General features: G+C 43.6%; 1 protein-coding gene and 1 non-coding gene across 2 annotated transcripts in view; both read left to right on the forward strand.

Moving 5' to 3' along the window:
- The window catches only part of CCT6A (chaperonin containing TCP1 subunit 6A), a 1,157,445-nt gene that overhangs the window by 179,726 nt on the left and 954,238 nt on the right, over positions 1–23,481 (forward strand). The gene's annotated exons all lie outside the window — the stretch shown is intronic.
- On the forward strand, positions 11,989–12,126 carry LOC122788499. The gene has a single exon (XR_006362698.1). It is a non-coding gene; the product is annotated as a small nucleolar RNA SNORA15 (small nucleolar RNA).

Below are 23,481 nucleotides of genomic sequence, written 5' to 3' on the forward strand. Positions count from 1 at the left end.
CATCTGCCTCTGAGCCTTCCCTCTCGGTGAGGCCTTGGGGTTCCTATCTCTTCGGAGTGGGAACTTTGTGGTCTCTCTGACGGGGGAGCCTTCGAGGTGATGAGGAGTGTACTAGCCCCTGGGCTTAGTCAACGGACAGTTCCATCAGCTCCTCCCACTACAGTGCCTGCTGACGTCTCTTCCCACTCTCTTGCTCCCGGACCCAGAGATCCAACGCCTCAGGTTTCCCCATTGGGAATATCTTCCTCTTCCGAGGCTTCTCTTGATCCGTCAGGAGAACCCCCGCGTAAGAGGACATGTAAGAGGAAACATTTAGACTCCCCTGAGTCTGCTACATCAGATACTGACTTGGATGAGTCGGAGGGATCCCCAAGGTCCTCCTCTGAGGATGTCTCATTTTCAGACATCCTTGAAATCCTTAAACAGAGGGGGAACTGGCCCTCCCTTAATCCCTCTGAGGACGAGTCAGTATACCTGGAGGCGTTCGGATCTCGACCCTCCACCTCCTGGGTGTCTCCGCCTTTCGACCCTCTCATGGAGGTAGTGGCTCTGAAGGCGTGGATGGCTCCGGATTCGGTGGAACCTATCCCTAGGAGACCTTCAAAATTTATTACTGCCCCACAAGATAGACAATATTTAACAAAGGGTGTCCCAGTTGATGCCATGGTGGTGGCTGCTGCCACCAAGAAGGAATTAGCTGATCCTTCAGTACTTGTCCATCCTCCTAATAAGGATTCTAGGACTATGGACAGGTACGGTAAGCGGATTTTTTCTTCAGCGACTTTTGCCATGAGATCGCTGAACTACTTATGCCACTTCACCCGCCTTCAAAGAGATGTTCTTAAAGAGTTGGGAGAAGTTTTACTGGATCCGTCAGCTGCTGGGTCTCAGGATAAGATTAGCTCACTGCTAGGAATCCTTAACTCCATTGCTAACTCCTCCATGCGGCTCATTTCTTATGCAGCCGATGGAGCGAGTAGGGCCGCAGGCACAGGAGTGGCTTTAAGGCGTCAGTCCTGGATGCGGCTTTGTAATTTTGCAGACCCCTTCAAGGCGTCTTTCACAAACTCCCCCTTTGATGGGTCAACCTTGTTCAGTCCTCAAGTGAAAGAAACTTTGACTAGATGCGAACAAGATGGCAAGACTCTTTCTGCCGTAGGAGTACGTTTCTCCACCCCTTCTAGACCTTACCCCAAAGGACAGAAGGGAGGGAAAATTTGTTGTCGCAAATCTCAAGGAGTCGCGCCTGACGCACGAAGTCAGTTTACCCCCAGAGGCAGAGGGGGTAACAATAATAGACGCCGCCCTAGGGGCAGAGGTGGTCCACAGAATCAGGGTAGCAGAGAGCCTCTTTCTGACAAACCCTTCCAGCATCCCTGAGATGTTGCCAGATTGTCCGCCTTTGGAGGCAGTCGGGGGGGAGATTATCGCTGTACCTAATAGCCTGGCTTTCCCTTTCTCAAGACAAATGGGTACAGTCAGTTATATCCGAGGGTTACAAAATTCCCTTTATTCAAACCCCAATTCAACGAAAGGGAACCCTTCCAGACGTTCCGCCCGGTCTAAGGGAACTAGCAGTACTAGAAATATCAAAACTGCTAGTAAAAAGAGCCATCCAGCCAGTCCCAGCGGACCAAATAGGATCCGGAATCTACTCGAGGTTCTTTTTAGTTCCAAAAAAGACAGGGGACTGGAGACCAATATTAGATCTGGGGACTGGAGACCAATATTAGATCTGAGCAAACTCAACAAGTTTGTAAAGAAATCAAGATTCCGGATGGTCACGCTTCAGTCCATTCTGCCCTTTCTGGGCAAGGACAATTGGATGTGCTCGATAGTACGCATCCTGAAGATCTATCACATAAAAATTCACAGACGCTCCAGAAGATTTCTCTGCTTCCGGCTGGGGACCAGTCACTTCCAATTCAGAGCCCTGCCCTTTGGACTCACTACAGCCCCCAGAGTGTTCACCAAATGCATGGCAGTGGTTACGGCTCACCTGAGACATCAAGGATTCCAGGTGTTTCCATATCTAGACGACTGGCTCCTCACTGCCACCACCAGGCATCAGCTTCTCCAAGCCAGAAATTACACCATTCACACTTGCAGAGGGCTAGGAATTTCTATAAATTTCGAAATATCTGCCTTGTCGCCTTGTCAATATATTAATTTTATAGGCGCAAGATTGGACACCGTACAACTTTCAGCAAGGTTGACAGACCAAAGGATCTTGGACATTCAAAGACACGTCCAAGTGATTCTATTCAGCAACATAATTCAGGCCAGATTTGCTCTGAAAGTACTGGGTCTTATGGCGGCCGCCATAACACTTCTTCCCCTCGCCCGCTTTTACATGCGGCTTGTACAATGGATGCTATTCACCCAATGGTCTTTTTAACAACTTCCATGCGTCACGAGATCATAGTAACTCCAACTTGCAAAAGACATCTGACTTGGTGGATATCGTCCCCTCAAATCCATCAAGGCAGACCATTTGTTCCTCTTGCCCCGGTTGCTACGGTTACATCGGACGCCTCCCTGATCGGGTGGGGGGGGCATTATCAGGGCAGAATGGTCCATGGCACTTGGCAACCTTTCGAGTACCATCTGCACATAAAATGTTCTGGAGATGAGAGCAGTGCTTGGAATGTTGCAAGCCCTCAACGACTCTCTTCCCCTGGGAACTATTGCAGTCCAAACGGACAATATGTCCGTAGTGTGGTATATAAACAAACAGGGCGGAACCAAGTCCTATCCACTGTGTCGAGAGGCTCTCAGACTTTGGCAATGGACAATCTCTTCTCACCGGTTTCTGATAGCAACGCACATCCCCGGGAAATCCAACATCATAGCGGACAGATTGAGCAGAGCTATTCTCATAACTCACGAGTGGTCTCTCAGTCAGTGACGGAAGAGATTTTTCAGAAGTGGGGCCTTCCTTGCTGCGACCTTTTCGCTACACCTCAAAACAGCAAATGCCCAGACTTCTTCTCTCTCTTCCCCCTTCCAGGCCATCCCCCCAGAGACGCTCTAACCCAAGATTGGCCCCGGGGACTTCTTTATGCTTTTCCTTCTTTCCCGCTGATACCTCATCTAATTCAGAAAGCAACCGCCTTGAGAGCCAAGTTGATTCTCATTGCCCCTTATTGGCCTCGACAGATATGGTTTCCGTTCCTACATCATTACCTCTTGGTACAGCCATGGCATCTGGACCCGGTTCCAGATCTTCTGACCCACCAGTCGGGTCAACTGCACCAATCCATACCTTCTCTCAACCTCACTGCTTGGTTTCTCCACTTCCATCCTTAGCCAGGCTTCCTATGATTTCTAATCCCGTACGGGATATCATAGTAGCTACCCTAAAATCTTCTACCAGAAAGATCTACACTAGTAAATGGCGACGTTTCTCTTTCTGGGCAAAAGCGAGGAACATAGACCCCTATACTGCCCCAATTCATTCGGTATTGGACTTCCTAGCTGACATTTTTAATTCCGGATCCTCCTCTTCCACAGGGAAAGTTCAACTGGCAGCCATTTCAAATTTTCATATAGGTTTTTTGGACCACAACATTGTCACATAAACTTTGCAAGGCATTACTTCGAGGTATCTTTATTGAAACCTCCAATTAGAGACCCCCCACCACAGTGGGATCTAAATTTAATTTTAACATCCTTGATTCTTCCCCCGTTCGAACCTGCAGCTGCCTGTTCTTTGAAATTGCTTTCTTGGAAGACACTTTTTCTAGTTGCCATTATATCTGCCAGAAGAGTATCTGAGCTTCATGCTCTCTGTGTTCGCCCTCCCTATCTAATATTCCACAAAGACAGGGTATCCCTAAGAACTAATCCGTCTTTCTTACCAAAGGTGGCATCACAGACTAACCTGAATCAGTCCATTGATCTTCCAGTATTTTTCCCGAATTATTCTGATAGAGCTGAACAAAAGTTACATTATCTCGATGTTCACAGCCAGCTCAGATATCTGGATAAGACAAAAATTTTTTGGAAATCTGATCAACTATTTCTATCCTATGCAGAGAACAGGAAAGGCCTTCCAGTTTCTAAGGTAACTTTATCTAGGTGGCTGTCTTCTGTGATCACTTACATTTATCAGCTCAGAGGCAAAGAGTTGGTTTCTAACCCAAAAGCCCATTCTACCAGAGCTCTAGCTACATCTACAGCTTTTCAAGCTAGACTTCCAATAGACACTATTTGTGCAGCAGCCACATGGGCCTCTCCTCTTACCTTTGTTTCACATTACAAATTAGATTTGGTCTCCAGAGACAGAGCAAATTTTGGTTCCACCGTTCTCAAGAGTCTGTTCCATTGAGCCACCCAGGGTAGAGGTGCTAGGGACGCGGCCCCATCCAGCAAGAATGAAGGCGAGATTGACAGCTTAACATTTAGAAGTTATGTACCTACCATAACGTTCCATGTTAGTTGTCTTCTCTCGCCTTCTTTCTTGCGTCCCGCCCTCCATCCCCCTAGCCTGGTCAGACTGGGAAGATTATACATCTTCTATTAAGAGGTTATTACCTTTTTCTAGCTGTTCAACTCCTAGTGTCACTAGATTATGTTGATCCTTTCTAGAGGGTTATGATGTTATTTAGTATCCTTATTTTCCTCCTCTTAAGTTGGAAGAAAATACTGCTATTTCTTTAGCTACCAAACGAGATCCAAGTAATCTCCACCTTGCATCATGGGATATAGGGTTGCCTCGAGCTGGTAAAATTAGCTCTCGAGCTTAGCAAGTGCCGAGTCGGAGCCGAGGATCGGCTCCAAACCCATCCAGCAAGAAAGAAGGCGAGAGAAGACAACTAACATGGAACGTTATGGTAGGTACATAACTTCTAATTTTAAACCATCAGAGCAAGATTCAGTGTAGTATGTTAAGTTGCATGGTGTTAAAAATTCTGATCACAAAGCTGTGATCTGTCACTACTGAATTGCTTGTCTTGGAACAATCAAGAACATTTTACCATGCTAGCACTTATGGCACCTGTGTATTGCGATTGGCATGCAGTAGACCACCAAAATGTAGCTGATCACTGGTTGGGGGAGATAACGGATCAAAATAAACTCAACCAGACATCTTTGATGTGTGGATGGGGAATTTTACGCCTTTGCTCTTGGTAAAGGAAACTGCCCATTCCAGAATATTTTCTTTGGGGGAAAATGAGTTTTTTTGAGCTGGGTGAGTTAAACGAACTGGGCAGAGGTGGGGTCGAAGGTGAGGTTTATCTACTTGAAAAGTTAGATATGAAGTGAAACTGGTGCAGTACATTGAAATAAATAAGGCAAATTGATTTGTGATGTGTTGCATTGTGTGTGGGATGTGCAGTACATTGAAATAAGTAGCCAAATGGATTTGTGATGTGTTGCGTTGTGTGTGGGTGTGTTTTTTTTTTTTTTTTAGTTGAGAAGACAGCATCAGGGTATTGGGAAGCCATAATGAACAAGTGAAGTTTAGTAGAGCAGAAACATTTAAGGCCTGGAGTGATGAGTAGCTTAACAGAATGCGGAAAGTCTGAATTAACAGGAAGTACAACACTTTCCTTTTATATGGAATGCAATGTACCTGAGCACTCCTGTAAATGGAGTGCAGTGTACTCCATTCCGTTCTGAGCTGGGCACTCATTTTATAGAATGTATACATTTTTAGATCTCCTTTTGTAGCTGAATTAATGGTAACAAAGCACGATAAGACAGATAGCGAGGTCTGGAAAATTTCCAAAGTATAAGTCTCGTCAGTAGAGGGTCATTTAAAAATGTCGATAGGTAAAATTAATGCCACATCGAAAGCCAAAGTGCACTGTTTTTCCTTATATTGGATAAATAAGGCAGCACTGAATATAGACACTTTGTATGTAATACTCTGCATATATAAAACCCTTTTATGATCGTTATGAAAGCTTAAAAAACTTGCTGCATGCCTTCTTGGGTTGACAAAGTTGAGGGAGGCAGCTGATTTTGTACTGTTTTTTTGTGGATTTGTTAGAATGAAATGGAAATATAGTCCACTTATAAATTGTTTGTAGACGACGTCAAGGATAAGTCAAAATAAAATTAGTGCTGAAATAAGTGTACTTTTCAGTTTACAGAGAAGAATGGGGTGATTAGGGGCCACTGATTATTTGTCTTTTGGACTTCTGTACAGATGAGGACATTGCAATAAATAGTTAATGTTTATAGTGTTACCCTGCTGCAGTCATCACGTTTGGGTTATCCTGCCGTCAGGCGGTCCCGCAGTCGGCCCGAGTTCCAAAGTCTTGGTGCGGCATCAGTTGCTGCCGCTTCTTCCCTGACGTCAGTGCGCCAGGGGTATACAAGAGGCATCCGACGCCATTTTCTTCCGTCTTTCTTGCCACACGGTGCCAGAAGCAGTTCGCAAGTGCCGGTCGGCCAACACCTGAGATTTTCGATTCGAATTTCAGTCCGAAGTCTTCAGTAAAGCCAAGTACCCCGTTGGGGAACCTTTTCTTGCCTCAGTCAGATGTCAGAAAAAGTTAACAATTGCATTTCTTGTGGGAAGCAAATACCTCATAAGGACTTCCATTCTTTTTGTATACCTTGCCTAGGCCCAGACCACGACGTCACAGGTTGTCGGTTTTGTGCTAGGTTTAATAAACGAACAATCAAACGCTGTTTTGACTTCACACGACATTACTTTGGTAGGAAATTTAATTATATCATGCTGTTGGAGCAGCCGACGACCGGCATGCATAAAAAACGCAAGGATAAGGACAGGCAGCCTAGGAACAAGCCAGATTCCGAGGCCTCTGCTGGGCCTGTCACCGGTTCTCCGGTTTTCAGTGAGGCGCCTATGCAGCCCCTGACTACCGCAGAACTGGAACCCCAGACAGCTGCGGAGTCTACTAGGCCGACGCAGCCATCTTCATTCGGCCCTTCCGACACCGGAGCAGAAGTAGACCCCGGTGCAGTGGAAACACCTTCGGTTGCAGAAGGTGTCTTAAGACTGACTACACTCACCATTAAATCTTATGCTAAGCTTAAAATCAAAGAAAACTGTACATCAGTCTACAGCTCAAGGCCCCATGCCTAAGAAACAGATGCTTAAGATGGCTGAAGATTTGATTACCCTAATCAGGGGTTCCCATCCCCCTCCTGATAAAAGGTTCCCATCCCCCTCCTGATAAAAGACCAAGACAAGAGGAGGATTATGCTTCCTCTGACCAGGTTTCAATTTTCTCAGATTCTTCTGAGGAACAGGATTACACTTTCCCACCTTATGAAGACTCTGATGCTGAAGACTATATATTCCCTCAGCATCTCCCCCTGAAGACTACTCCTTTGGGGAAACTTTACATACCATGAGGGAACATTTCCACTGGGAAGGCCAGGATTACTCTGATTCTAAGAAAAGGCTCTGAGAGTTCCTTTTACTACCTCAGCACAGACCTCTTGCTATCCCTCCAGTTTTGGATGTTGTGGATGATGTTTACTTGGAGTCCAGTCTAAATCCAGACTCTCCACCTCCAGCCAAACCAGACAGATACTAGAGTACCTGACTCGCACAAATTCCTTCATAAAAGCCATGTGGCTGACCCAGAAACAATTTCCCAGGGTCCTGAGGGAGCTAAAGCTTCTATGGCTAAAACTCCTGTGCCCTCTGAAAGGGATTCCATAGCCCTAGATAGATGGGGAAAGAAAATATACACCTCAGCAACCCTGGCTATGAGAGCATTAAATTTGTCAGTTTCACATGCTGAAATATCAGCAATTCCTAATGTCTCAATTAAAACAAAAAATGAGCACACGTACTGAACAGTCTGAATTCAAGGAAATGCAGGATCTGTTGCATGCAGCTGAACAGGTGGGCAAACATACTTTACAATGTGGATTTGATTCATTGGAAGCTTCCTGTAGAGCAGCTGTTACTGGCTCTGTCATACGTAGATGTGCTTGGTTAAAAGAACAAACCCTTCCTGATCATGTTAAAGCAAAATTTATTGGATGCACCTTTACAGTAGGATGTATTATTTGGTGTCAAAGCAGAAGAGGGTTGAAAGAAAATGGAGGATAAGGCAAAGTCTATGCAGGCGGTCAAGGATTTTTTGCAGGTACAACCCCCTCGTTTCAGCAGAAATTGGCCAACGAAAAACTGGTCCTTTCCAGCTTCTGACAGATCACAGAGAGGCAAATACAGACGCCCAAGGGGCAAAGGTCAGTCATAAGGCCCTTACAAAGGTCGCCAATGGGGTACTGCTACCCAGAAAGGAGGGAGAAGACAGGCCCCAGGTTAGCAGAAGAAAAACACAATGACTCAATCCTCAAACTACCAAGCAAATCTCTCCTGGCAGCTCCCTTGGGAGGAAAATTAGCATTTTTGCAGACAACTGGCACATCATCACAAAAGACAAATTGGTCCTAAACATCGTCTCTCAAGGATATAGATTCCACTTGCATACCTTGCCAAGGATAAAAGGAATGCCAAACCTGCCACCAAATCAATGGGCAGAGGCAGAAAAACAAATTACAGCTCTCATGGACATGAGAGCCATTCAGCAGGTACCTACACAGGAGCAAGGACAAGGATTTTACTCAAGACTCTTTCTAGTCCCAAGAAAGGACAAAGTATGGAGACCCATTCTGGATCTTTAAATTCTGAACACCTATCTGCAAGTGCCAAAATTCAAGATGCTAACACTACAGCAGCTTCTTCCCATGCTGGGCAAGAATGCTTGGCTAGTAACGTTGGACCTCAAGGAGGCATACCTGCATGTCCCTATCAGACAAAATTGCAGAAGATACCTCCGCTTCATTGCAGGTTCAAAGCATTATCAATTCTCTGCACTGCCCTTTGGCTTATCTACTACGCCCAGGGTCTTCATAAAATGCCTGGCACCAGTAATTGCATACTGCAGACAAAAGAGGAATTCAAATATACCCATACCTGGACGACTGCCTTATTCAAGCAGAAAGCAAGGACATTCTTTTAAAGCATCTGGCATTTGTCAAACACTTTCTAAGTTGCCTAGGGTACACATTAAACGAAAGGAAATCAAAACTAGTGCCCTCACAAAACATAATATTCCTGGGTGCCAGCTTGAATACAACGGCCCAGATGGCTTATCTCACGCCAGACAAGCAACAACAAGCTGACTCAATATTTCAAAATAATGGCAACAAAGACCCAACTTCCTGCAAGAAAAATTCTGCAGGCCTTGGGATTCACGGCATCTTGCATACTACCAATACCATTTGCAAAACTGCAAATGAGGAAATTACAATGGTACCTGAAAAGCGTATGGACTCAGCACAGCCATAGCTAGGAAACAATAATACCACTCATTCCCTGCCTTCAACAGGAGTTTCTATGGTGGGCACAAGCATTTCACCTCTGCAAGTGTCGGCCTTTCACCTTGCCTGGGGAGCATACATGGCAGGACAGTGCATTCAGGGCAAATGGACTACAGATCAGAGGCATCTGCATATCAATCAAAAAGAAATGCTAGCAGTACAGAATGCCCTAACAGCTTTCAAGGACCTCTTACACCCAGGACAACTAATAATAAAGACGGACAATACCACAGTAATGTGGTACATAAACAAGCAAGGGGACATACATTCCTACCCTCTATGCAGGCAAGCAATGACCTTGTGGAACACTGCACTGTCTTACCAGGTTCAATTACAAGCACAATTCCTGCCAGGAAAGAAAAACACATTGGCAGACGAGCTAAGCAGAAACATCATGGATCCCCACGAGTGGAAACTAGATCCACAAGTATTTGCAATGATAGCTCAAAAATGGGGACGCCCAGACATAGATCTGTTTGCAAGCCCCCAAAACTACCAACTTCAAAAATTTTGCACAAGGACATTCCATCCACAAGCTTGGAAAGTGGACGCCCTCTCATTCAGTTGGAAACCATTAACGGTCTATGCCTTTCCTCAACTACCTCTTCTAGCAAAGGTACTACTGAAAGTCAGATTAGAGAGGCCACAAATAATACTCATTGCACCAGACTGGCCACGCCAGCATTGGTATCCAATTTTAAGGAACATGGCCCACGGCCCACCATGGATTTTACCACATATTCCTCACCTGCTCACCCAGCGAGACAATTTAATTCTACACAGCCAGCTCAAGACTTTAAACCTGGCTGCATGGCAAATTACCTAAACAACCAGCCAACACCTCTATCCAAAGCAGTTATGGATGTCATTCTGGAGGCCAGGAGGCCTAGCACCAGGAAAACCTATTCAGACAAATGGAGAAGATTTTGCGCCTGGAACCAGGCTAAAGGCAAAAATCCCCTTGATCCAAACATTCCTCAGATTCTACAATATTTAACTGAGATGTTGCACAAACGTCTTTCCTTTTCATCTGTTAAGATCCACGCCTCAGCAATTTCAGCTCATTACAACACAGCTCCTCCTTTATTCTCACATCCACTCCTAAGACAGTACCTCAGAGGGGCTAAGAACATAAGACTGCCAAGGAGAGCACCAACACCTACTTGGGATCTCAACTTTGTTCTGGAAAAGCTTACACTGCCGCCTTTTGAACCAGCTTTTTTAGCCGATTTAAAATTTCTTTAATGGAAAACTGCCTTGCTACTAGCAATAACCTCAGCTAGAAAAGTCTCAGAGCTACAGGCACTAATGGCAGTGGAGCCTTTCCTCATTTTTCATCAAGACAGAGTCTCTCTACGAACTTATCCCTTCCTTTATGCCAAAGGTGGTATCCAGTGTGGCCTTAAACCAAACCATTCATTTGCCCACTTTTTTCCCAAATCCCCAGAACAAAGAAGAAAGACTCCTGTACTCTTTGGACATTCTCAGCAGACTTTCTCAGGGGAGTGCCAACCAAGGATATTGTGGAAGCTGCAACTTGGAGTTCAGTGTACACCTTCACTAAGCACTACCACTTGCCTCTATATTCTAAGACTAGAGCTGGTTTTGCCACTGCAGTTTTGCACGGCCTACTAGCTCCTTCTAACCCTGTTTAACTCCACCTCCCATCCTTGGCTTTGGGATTCAACCCAAGTGTGATGACTGCAGCAGGGTAACACGATGAACATAGTACAGTTTTGTACCTACCATAAATGTAGATGTTCGAGTGTTCACCCTGCTGCAGTCCAGGTTACCCTCCCTCCATCCCCTCTGAACTAGCTGAACTGATCTATACCACTCTGTCCTATACAACCTCTGTGGTGTATTTTCTTTTGCCTAAAGGTGTATATATATATATATATAAAAGAAAAACTGAAGAAAATGGCGTCTGCCTCTTGTATACCCCTGGCACACTAACGTGAGGGAAGAAGCGACAGCAACCGACGCCGGACCAAGACTTTGGAACTCAGGCCGACTGCGGGACCGCCTGACAGCAGGATAACCCAAGTGTGATGACTGCAGCAGGGTGAACACTCAAACATCTACATTTATGGTAGGTACAAAACTGTACTTTTTTATTAGTTTATGGTTGTTTTTATTAGTTTAGAAAGTGTATAAAAATGCAGGCACTGCAGAGACGATTTTCTGTAGTTATTGTAGGCATGGAACATCGGGACAGAATTTTTTTCATGTGGTTTGCCGCCTCACAGTTAGATGTTGCCCGTTCGATTCTCAGAGCGTCTTCTGTGTGGCAACATGTGTGAATGGGCGTTCCTTTGTTGAAGGTTGTGCGTTAGGCCCGGTAAGCCAGCACGTAAAAATCTACTGCCAATCATTAGCAGTCTGGAGTTCTGCTGTGGCTACCCCTAACCGGAAAAAGCCGAAAGACACAACTAAAAGAAATCATGTGCTTCTGTGGTCATGTTAAAAGGTTGTTTGTATTAACTGTGAAGTATTCTGTATACCTGCTGCAGGAGTAGATGTGGCATGCTCAGAGTATTAATGTGTGGCCATAGTAGCAGCCCTTAGTTTGGCAGTTGCAGCCTTTGCTGCAAAGCACTTTTCTATGATCTCATTGGTTAAAGATAACTGTGCAGCCCAGTAGTTGTTGCTTATTGCATTCCAAATGCATGGATGAATTCTGCATTAACTTCGCTTATAGTTTGTGCAGTCAGACACCATGCTAAAGTAAATTGCTCCCTTTTTAAATGTTTTGTGATGTGCTGTCATTCTTGGCTTGCACGTCCAAATGAGGAGCTCACAGACAGAACTGGAAACTGCAGGAATGCATTGTTCAGTTTTGGTTCTTAATATGGGTTCTTTATATGGGTTTTTAACTTGACTGTTTTATTAAAAATGCATTGGGCTAGTATCCTTTTCTGTTCTGTTATGGATGCAAGTTTGGTGTTGGTTGGTGTGCACGTGGTGATAATTGTGCAGCAAAGCTAAATGTTTACTTCAGTGTTGACAGTTATTGTGAGGCCAGTGCCCCATTTTGAGTGTGTTCTATTTACTGAATCTAAACTTTTTTTTAAGTTTTCTACACCAGTATAATGCTGCATATCCAGCCATAAGTCCATTTGTATTGGGAGTGATTTAGACATGACAGTGGCCATTGTGAGGAAGGCCAAGTGTTTGTGACCATTTTGTATTACTTTGGTTTTATTTTTCCTAGCTGACATCAGAACCAAAGATGCGCATGAAGTTTGGTCAGCCACATCAGGCTGTAGGCAGTAGTTTCATCTTCCAAAAGCACATAAAGCTAGGCACAAGAAGTACTCTGACTCCCTTTTGGAGTCTCCTGTGCCTTACCAGGGTGAGAAGGCCACAGCTCCCCTTGTTATCCCTTCATCTGATCCTGAATTTGGGGAGATTCTGGAGTTTGGCATAAAGGAGGATGGCCTGGAAATTATATCCTTCCTATAACTCTGCCGAAGGGCTGTTGGTCAACTAAAAAATCCTCATGGGTGGTTCCTCACTTCTGGGCATCAGGGTTTGCCATGGAGGCTGCTGTGGCTGCCTCTGTCATAGTGGACACTGTTCCTAAGAGTTTCCTTTCAAGAGCTGTGTGTTATGGTGAAAGACATGCATGCTGGATGCAGTGATTACTGCCAGTACAGCTCCCCGAGATTTTCATCCCTCAGAACCTTGGTTTGTCTGCCTGAGTCTTGGATGCTGGATTGTTTTGGGAAGCACGTTGTTTGCTTTGTGGGTTATTTTCATATTTGCCATATGGTGAAATTGTCTCTGATGACTTCCAGCATTGAACATCTGCGGGATAGACTAGATTGCGAAGATTCTGTCTCATTCTGTATGATGCTTTCTAGTATGCCCAAGCTCCTCGTGCTCTTAGCATTTAATGTTGCTGAAAACTTAGCCAACGTAGTATCTAAGGGCATTACAGTGCATCACTATGCCTAATTGCTTCTTACAGATGTTGTGGAGGACTTCAAGGTAGGCTATGCAAACATTTCTGATCCCGAAGTCTTGGGGCCAAAAGTGAAAGCTCATAAGGAGAATGGAACGGGGATGACTATGCTAAATTCTTGATTTATGAATTAAATTCTTAGAAGATTCCTTGAAGAAATAGCTGTGAAAGGCACTTTATTTTGATCCCTAAATAAGCTTGCCCTTTTTATTCAAGGGCAGATCTGACTGTTTTGTTTTTTGTAGTCTTGAGATTTCTTTATTACTGAAAAGCCAGAAGTGAAAGACTCAGCAAGCCTTTTGGATTTTCCTTGGTTGTTCTACCAGGTGGAGGATGATCTTTTTTAGGAAAGTAATCCTTAAAAAGCACAAAAAATGTTGGGTGGTGCAGAGTGCCCAGATCTGGCAAGAGGGACCTCTGGCCGATTTAAATACTACAGATGGCAGTTCAGACCATGACTGATCCAAGTCTGCTCATATGTGATAACTGAGTTGTGCCTTCCTGTTCACTGTGGCATGTCTGAGTGAACTGTGACCATGCCTGTTGGACCCTGTAACAGTTGCTTTTGTGATAGGTGACAGCTAAATTGCCATCATCCCAGGTGGTGTCTGGGGAATAAGATGTCAATTAAGACCATTAACAGTCTTACCAAGGTTTAATGTCCTTGGTACGCATCCACATTTAGCTTTTTAAATGGCAGTGGGTTGCCAGTAACCTGTTGCATGGCTGGAGTAAGCCTGACAGGCAGTGGTACGAACAAAATAGGAGCAGGAATCCGTTATCTGTCATCAATCGGATCATCTTATGAGAAAATATGCTCAGGTTTGTTACAATGGTTTGTAGCATGTTTTGCTATTTTTCAAATTTCTCAGCTAAGAAGGAAAAGTGTGCATCTTTACTTGCCTTTCTTTCATTCTTCCTACAAAGTTGCTCAGTTGAAGTGAGACGCCCCTGTTTTCACTGTGGCCTCTCCGTTGTAAGGTAATTGTAGTATTACCGTTCTGTGGCACATTTTTTAATGCTGGTGTTAAGTACTCTGAATTTGAGCAGATTTTGGAGCTGTGTGAAACATCCGACCAAACCTTTAAAAGGTGGCTGCTGAGATGGGAAGACTTGGGTGCCATATGGCACTGGGAGTTAGAAGGCCCTGCCTCTTGTAAAGACCAAAGATCTACAGAAGGCAACAGTTAACAGTAATGCAAATGCACATCTCTAAAAATCAAAGCTCAATTACAGCCTTTTTTTTTCTTTCTTGTATATACTTCAAATTGAGTCCCTCAGACAATATGGAGTCTTCGAGTGGGTTACCAAAACATTCACAGCAAGAAACACCTGAATTTTTTCCAGTAGTACAGTACATTATGGAAGTACCAATAACTGGCAATCTTGGAAAGTTGATTTGAGGTTCACAACTATCCTGTGTTGTCTTTAAATTTAATTCAAAATCTCTATAGTTTTGCTAGATCTTTCAAGCATCACAGGCAAATCCTTAATTTTAACTACAGTGGCATTGCAATGACAAACTTGTCTTCTATAATCCTGTAATCTCAGTAATGGGTCCCGATCTCGTTTGTGTTTGTGTGTGTTTGTGTGTTTGTGTGTGTGTGTGTGTGTGTGTGTGTGTGTGTGTGTGTGTGTGTGTGTTTGTGTGTGTGTGTGTGTGTGTGTGTGTGTGTGTGTGTGTGTGTGTGTGTGTGTGTGTGTGTGTGTGTGTGTGTGTGTGTGTGTGTGTGTGTGTGTGTGTGTGTGTGTGTGTGTGTGTGTGTGTGTGTGTGTGTGTGTGTGTGTGTGTGTGTGTTTGTGTGTGTGTGTGTGTGTGTGTGTGTGTGTGTGTGTGTGTGTGTGTGTGTTTGTTTGTGTGTGTGTGTGTGTGTGTGTGTGTGTGTGTGTGTGTGTGTGTTTGTGTGTGTGTGTGTGTGTTTGTGTGTGTGTGTGTGTGTGTGTGTTTGTGTGTGTGTGTGTTTGTGTGTGTTTGTGTGTTTGTGTGTGTGTTTGTGTTTGTGTGTGTGTTTGTGTTTGTGTGTGTGTGTGTTTGTGTGTGTGTGTGTGTGTGTGTTTGTGTGTGTGTGTGTGTGTGTGTGTGTGTGTGTGTGTGTGTGTGTGTGTGTGTGTGTTTGTGTGTGTTTAAAAAAAAAAAATACACACATGTATATTTGTGTGTTGTCCAAGACGACTGGCAGGTGATTTGACTATTTCACCAGTCTGGTAGCTTGCTAATTGTGCTATGTAAATAACTGCCCCACTGTTTTTCATTAAAATGAATGTGAAAAAGGAATCCATAAGTGAGTGGTGGTTATTAGCATGAAATTTTACCACCTCTGTTTTCCAGCATAAGATGTGGGCAGCCAACCTTTGCCGTGTTACTGTGTACACTACATGCTTAAGATCTACTACGAACAGCCCACAGTCTCTTGTGCTTACCCAGCAAACTCTAGTCATTTGATCTAGATCTTCGGAGACTGGTTTTCTGTTGCAGGTATGCGTTTACTTTTCCTGTCAAAAAAACTGTAGCTGTAGGAAGTGGCCTAATTCCACTTTGTGCGGAATTGATCCAGAGAAATAATGGGAATGGCTGCCATCAGAAGCAGTCTCTTGTGTAGTCCTAGGGATTCCTTGGCATTGTCAACATATCGGTTTTGGACCGGTTAGTCTACACATCCACTAGAAGCACCAACATCCTTTTTTTCTTGTTGGAGAGTCTTACATTTACATTTTATATAAATGAAAACCAGCAGTAGTGACCTTTTTAGTTGCAAACGTATACCATATGTAATCTTCAATACAGTCATTGTCGGTGAAACATTACATAGGTCCTTTTATTCATGCCTTCCCCATAAACATCATTCCACCTCCAAAACATTATTCTGCATGTATTATTCTCACAATTCCCATTTTTTTATGTAGTTTGCTCCTAACGTTTTCTAAATATCCTACTTTCAGTTTTTCTTACTATATTCTCTACTTTTAGTATGGTTGGTTTAAACTTTGATTTCTGTTTTCTAGTAATTGCTTTTTGGCAGCCACTAGAATTTAAATTCAACAAGGCCATACTATGCCCAGGCAATTCCGATTTTTGTATCACGGCTTGAAAAAGTAATTTCCTTAGTTACACCAATTTGCATGCCCAGTATTTCTGACGAGATGTTTGCAGGGAATTTAGTCTTCCAACTCAATACACTCAAAACTATGATCCCAATTGCCTCTCTTTTCCCCATTACACCTCTTAACATGTGCCATCTACTCGAGAAAAAAATTTCTTTGGAGTCTGGAGTATAAAAGTACCTATGCAAACACTTCAAGCAGCAAAGATCACAAATCTTCTAGACTTTTGTGTATTTGGGAGCCATACTAATGTCCTCTCATTGTTTTTGTGAATTGCTTATACAGTCTCTTCCCAATCCTTTATAACCTCTGATTCCTGTAGTTACCATGTGGTATTTTTTACGTGCCCTACTAATTATCCACTTTTTAAACAACAAATTCTGTTATAGATTTTAATGAACTCTACCAGTGCTGGTTTTTGTTTCCATTTTATTTTAGTTATTACTGGTGTGTGATGTGAAATAGTTATTGGATGCAAATCAAAGGTTTCAATTAAGTGTACATGTTCCTGTGAAATATAATTTCTGTCTTGGCTAGCCCAATTTTTGTACCTTGGGGAATATGCAAGTTTTCTCTGCGCTCCTACTACTGAATTCACATATTCCATATAAAATGTTTTCATACATTTCATAATCTACTGTCTTTTTTTGTTATGTTTTCCTTTCTAGGCCTCCCAGATAGACCCTTACTGTTGCAAATCAAATTCCAGTCCCCACCTAGTAATATTCCTGCTGAAATCTGATTATTTCTCCCAGAATTTTCTTAAACTCCATTGTAGCAGTTTTAGGTGGTATATAAATACATGCCTGGGTAATCCTTTTTCCTTGCAGTAACTCCTTACTACTACAAATTTCCCATTATCTTTTTTTTTCTCTGTCACTATTGGAGTTTCTTTAGCAATAAGTACTCCCATTTTCCTTTGTCCCAGATACTTTTGCTGAATAGCTATCTTTCAAATTCCCTTGCTCAGTTCTTTCCAAATGTGTGTCCTGCAGTATAGCTATTCACACTCTGCATTTTAATGCAGTTTACTGCTTTCTTTTTTTGTGATCTGAGACCATTCACGTTTTTTGTCGTAGCCATTTGAACCTATGTTGCATCTTACAAGACTTTTGTTTAAATGAAAGCCCTTAAAAAAACAAAACAAACAAAAAAAACCCTTGAACCTATTAATTTGATACAACCATACACAACTGTATACATCTCCAAATTAAGCTCAACCCTCCTAATAACAATTTTCCCAGATTGACAGCTGCACTCACTAACTTGAATTGACCTGTAATGAGGTTATCCATGCCAAGACTACTGATACAGTCTGTGCTTCTACTTGCACTAAACAGTCTGTGCTTCTACTTACACTAAGTGCAGTCTTTTTTTATTATCTTTTTTTCTCTCCTGGCTGTGGGAAACAACTTGAATGCTTTCTGTATTAGCCATTGAAAGAAAAAAAATCTGATGTTCTTCATCTCACATTGCTGCAGTCCTTACTTATGGGTAGTCCGCTGTCCTCGGTCGGCCCGAATACCAAAGTATTAGGCTGACGTCGGTCATGGGCGCCTAGATCTGACATCAGAGCGTCAGGGTATAAAGGCGCATGACCGACGTCATATCCTCAGTCTTTTTTGCCGCATGGTCCGATGCAGAAGCAGCGTTGCAAGTGCCGTTCGGCGTTCTGAAATTTTTCGCTGGAGTTTCAGACCGATACCAAGTTGGGCTAAGTACCCCGTTTGGGAATATTTTTGTTTTTTCTTGCCTCAGTTACTTACCGGATGTCAGAAAAAGTGAATAATTGTATTTCTTGTGGGAAACAGATACCGCATAGGGATTACCACTCGCTTTGTATTCCTTGTTTGGGACCGGAGCACGACGTGGTCGGGTGTCGGTTTTGTGCTAGGTTTAATAAGCGCACTATAAAACGGAGGTTAGATTGCGCTAGGTTAGTCTTTGGCAAGAGGTGTAATTATAATATGCCGTCGGATATTCCGACGCCTGCTTCTACTAAGAAGCGCAAAGACAAATCTTTAAAACCTAGGCAGGATGATTCGTCTGTTACGGACGCCGGACCTTTAGAGGCTACAGCTGAACAGGTGGATCCGGCTGAAGTTTCTGTTGAGTCCCAGGGGGAAACTTTGATTTTACAAGATGTGGCCTCTCAGGAGGCAGGTCAGGCTGAAGGGGCCTCTCAGGTTACTATTCTCCCTTCTATACCTAAGGTGGTTAGGCCTTCTGCTACTGTTTCTAAGGCTCTTTCTAAGGGCAGGTCTGTTTTGCCTTCCTCTGGTGTCAGTTCTGGTTCTTCAGGGTCTGTGCCTAAAAAGCACATGCTTAAAATGGCAGAGGGATTTGATTACTTTAATTAGAGGTTCTATGCCCCCTCCTGATAAGAGGCCCAGGATGGAGCCAGAATTGGAAAGTTTGGAGCAGGCCTCAGATGATTCAGAGTCTTCTGCTGAAGACATTCAAGATTTCCCTCCTTATTCTGATTCTGATGCAGAGGATTCCACTCCTTCTGCTTCTCCTCCAGAGGATTTTTCTTTTTCAGAAACTCTGCATTCCATGAGGGAGCATTTTAAGTGGGAAGGACAGGATTACTCTGATTCACGGAAGAGACTTAGAGAGTTCTTGTTTTTACCACAGCATAGACCCTTAGCTATACCCCCAGTTTTGGATGTTGTTTCAGATGTTTTCTCGGAAGCTTCCCTTAACCCAGATTCTGTGCCTCCTGCTCCAGTTAAACCGGACAGGTATTACAGGGTGCCTGAGGCTCATAAATATCTGTATAAGAGTCCTAGGGCGGACCCAGAAACTATTAGTCAGGGGCCTAAGGGTGTTAGAGCCTCTGTTGTTAAGAATCCGGTTCCTCTGGATAAGGAAGGTAGAGCTTTGGATAGATGGGGTAAGAAGGTGTATACCTCTTCTAGTTTAGCAATGAGAGCTTTGAACTGCCAGTTTCATATGTTGAAGTATCAGAATTTCCTCCTTTCTCAGCTAAGATCTAGAGTGGATGCTTTGGCAGAGGGCATAGAGTGTAAAGAATTGCAGGATTTAGTGCATGTTTCTGAACAGGTGGGTAAGCACTCTTTGCAATGTGGTTTTGATGCTTTACAGGCTTCTTCTAGGGTGGCTGCCACTGGTTCGGTTATTCGTAGGCACGCCTGGCTTAAGGATCAGAATTTGTCTGAGCATGTTAAGTCTAGAATTCTGGATGCCCCTTTACAGTCTGAAGTTTTGTTTGGTCCTCCTGTGGAGTCAGTCTTAAAGAAAATGGAAGACAAGGCTAAGTCTATGCAGACTGTTAAAGATTTTTTGCAGGTGCAACCTCCAAAGTTTAGTAGAAATTGGCCTACTAAGGGATGGACGTACCCTTCTTCTGATTCTCAGCCTAGGGGTAGATCTAGGCGTGGTAGGGGCAGAGCTCAGAGTACCTTCAGGCCGAGACAATGGAGTTCGCCTGCTCAATCTGCTGGTGAGGGCAGGGGCCAGTCCTTTCGTAAACAGGCCCAATGACCTGCATTTTCAGCTGCCAGATTCTTCTTGCCTGGCAGCTCCTTTGGGAGGAAAGTTGGCTCTTTTCAAGCAAAATTGGCATTTAGTCACCCAGGACAAATGGGTATTGGACATTATAAACCGAGGTTACAAGTTCTATTTCCATACCATGCCTCCTTTCAAGGGCATGCCAGACGTTCCTCCTTGGCAAAGGATGGAGGCTCACAAACAAATTTCTTTACTTCTTCAAATAGGAGCTATACAGCCAGTTCCTCTGTCAGAAGTGGGCCTAGGATTTTATTCTCGCCTGTTTCTAGTTCCAAAGAAAGGGAACACGTGGAGACCAATTTTGGATTTATCTATCCTCAACACTTACCTGGACATTCCAAAGTTCAAGATGCTGACTTTACAACAACTTTTACCTCTGTTGGGAAAAGATCACTGGATGGTTACTCTGGATCTCAAAGAGGCTTACCTTCATGTCCCTATCAGGCCCAGTTGCAGGAGGTACCTGCGTTTTCGGGCTGGAAATTTACATTATCAGTTCTCTGCATTGCCCTTTGGCTTATCTACTGCGCCCAGAGTGTTCACAAAGGTTCTGGCTCCAGTGATAGCCTTTTTCAGACAGAGGAATACAGATTTATCCTTATTTGGACGATTGCCTGATTATTGCACAAGAAAAGGACGAACTTCTTAATCATCTACAGTATGTGATGGCAGTGTTAAGATGCCTAGGGTATTCTGTGAACGAAACAAAGTCCAGTCTAGTACCCTCTCAGGACATGTGCTTTCTGGGTGTGAGACTGAATACAGCTTCCCAGATGGCTTTTTTGACCCCGGACAAACAAAGAAGCCTTTCTCTTTATTTCCATCAAATGTCTCTACGGTCCAGGCTGACTGCAAGGACAGTTCTTCAAGCCTTGGGGTTCATGGCATCTTGTATTCTGGTGCTTCCCAATGCCAAATTGCATATGAGGAAGCTTCAATGGTATCTCAAAAATGTATGGACACAGCACTGCCAAGATCTAGACACTGTCATTCAGATAATACCTTGCATTCAGAAGGAGTTTTTGTGGTGGGCTCAGGAATGTCACCTAAACAAGGGACTCTCTGTGACCCGACCAGAGGCGAGTCAGATTCTAACGACAGATGCCTCGGACAAGGCTTGGGGTGCACACCTCAATGGAAAATGGGTGCAAGACACGTGGCCGGTCAAACTCCAACATTTGCATATCAACTTAAAGGAAATGTTAGCAGTCCAGTTTGCATTGATGGCTTTCAAAGATTTACTTCACCCAGGACAGGTGTTGATTCAAACAGACAACACTACTGTCATGTGGTACATCAACAAGCAAGGGGGAACCCATTCTTACCCTCTTTGCAGGCAAGCGATGATTTTGTGGGAAACTGCTCTCAATCTACACCTCAATCTTCAGGCAAGGTTTCTACCAGGAGCACAGAACTCCTTAGCAGATGTGTTGAGCAGACAAATGGTGGATCCTCACGAGTGGAAATTGGATCCTCATGTATTTCAAAAGTTGACAGTGTTATGGGGAACTCCAGACATAGATCTGTTCGCTTCTCCACTAAATAACCAGTTGCCAAAGTTTTGCACAAAAATGTTTCATCACACAGCTTGGAAGGTGGACGCTCTATCATTCATTTGGAACAATCTGCATGTATATGCCTTTCCACCTCTGCCTCTTCTTCCCAAGGTACTTTTGAAGGCCAGACAAGACAAGCCAACCATGATTTTGATAGCACCGGATTGGCCTCGACAACATTGGTACCCACTACTGAGGAGTTTAGTACGAGAACCTCCATGGCCTCTGCCTTTGATTCCGCACCTTTTGTCTCAAGAGGGCAATCACTTCCTCAATGTCAAGATTCAGTCTCTGCATCTAACAGCCTGGCATATTCTGTTTTAGACTCTGGAGGGTCTCAGCTTCCACAACAAGTTTTGAATGTTATTTTGGAGGCCAGGAGGCCTAGTACCAGGAAAGTTTACGCTGATAAATGGAGGAGATTTTTTATTTGGAGCAAAGGAAAGGACTTTGATGTCTCCAAACCTGATTTAAGTGCTGCTCTTCAATATCTTACTGAGTTATTGGACAAGGGTTTGTCTTTCTCCTCGATAAAGGTCCATGCTGCAGCCATTTCTGCTCACTATGATTGTGACCCTCCTTTATTCTCTCATCCTTTGTTTAAGCAATTTCTTAGAGGGGCAAAGAATATAAGACCCCCATTAGAGCTCCTACTCCTGCTTGGGATCTCAATTTTGTGTTAGAAAAACTTACTCTACAACCTTTTGAGCCTGCAGCTACTGCCGAGTTAAAGTATTTGTCATGGGAAAACTGCTTTTTTGTTGGCCATTACCTCTGCAAGAAGGGTTTCTGAATTACAGGCCCTCATGGCAGTGGAGCCTTTCCTGATTTTTCATAAGGATAGGGTATCTTTGCGTACTAATCCTTCCTTTATGCCTAAAGTGGTTTCTAGTGTGGCCTTAAACCAAACTATTCATTTGCCTACCTTTTATGCAAACCCCCAAAATAAAGGGGAGAAAATTTTGCATACTTTGGATATTCACAGGCAGTTGCGTTATTATTTGAGCAGAACCAAGGAGTTCAGACAGTCTCAACAGTTGTTTGTTTCTTTTGCTTTGGGTTCACAGGGTAAACCTGTTTCAAAACAAACTATTTCTAAATGGATTGGGTTTTGTATTTCTTTCCGTTATTCCCATCATGGTAAGGAGATTCCTGCTGGAATCAGGCCTCATTCCACTAGGGCTACTGCTACTTCTACGGCCTTTCTAAGGGGGGTAGCTACAAAAGACATTTTGGAGGCGGCTACTTGGAGTTCAGTGCATACTTTTTCTAAACATTACCACCTTCCTCTTTATTCTAAGTCTAGGGCTGGATTTGCCACTGCAATTTTACAGGGCATTCTAGCAGCCCCTAATGCTTTATGATTTTACCAACCTCCCTTTCCCGTTGCTTTGGGATTCTACCCATAAGTAAGGACTGCAGCAATGTGAGATGAAGAACATAGTACAGTTTTGTACCTACCATAAATGTAGATGTTCGAAGATCCACATTGCTGCAGTCCAATTTACCCTCCCTCCTTCCCCACTGTAGTTTGACATGGTGCTATGCTTTAGGTGTAGGTTGTTGTTGGGCATGTTTTTGGAAGGTATTCTGTTTTTGGCTGTGGCCTTTCTTGTTTGGCCTTCTGACATCTGGGGCAAGAAAAGACTGAGGATATGACGTCGGTCATGCGCCTTTATACCCTGACGCTCTGATGTCAGATCTAGGCGCCCATGACCGACGTCAGCCTAATACTTTGGTATTCGGGCCGACCGAGGACAGCGGACTACCCATAAGTAAGGACTGCAGCAATGTGGATCTTCGAACATCTACATTTATGGTAGGTACAAAACTGTACTTTTTATTGCCCTTATCAGCTTAGTTTCCTTAAACTATAATCTGATATTGTACTATGAGCATTTTATTTGCTAAAGGAATTTTTTTTTTTACATTGAGTGTTCTTTTTACTTGCTTCCACTTAACTTGTTAGATCAAGCCAAGGGCCTTAATCCAAGAATTTCT

This window comes from Protopterus annectens, chromosome 13.part0 (genome assembly GCF_019279795.1).
Source record: "Protopterus annectens isolate FY-2018-M chromosome 13.part0, PAN1.0, whole genome shotgun sequence".
NCBI lineage: Eukaryota > Metazoa > Chordata > Ceratodontiformes > Protopteridae > Protopterus > Protopterus annectens.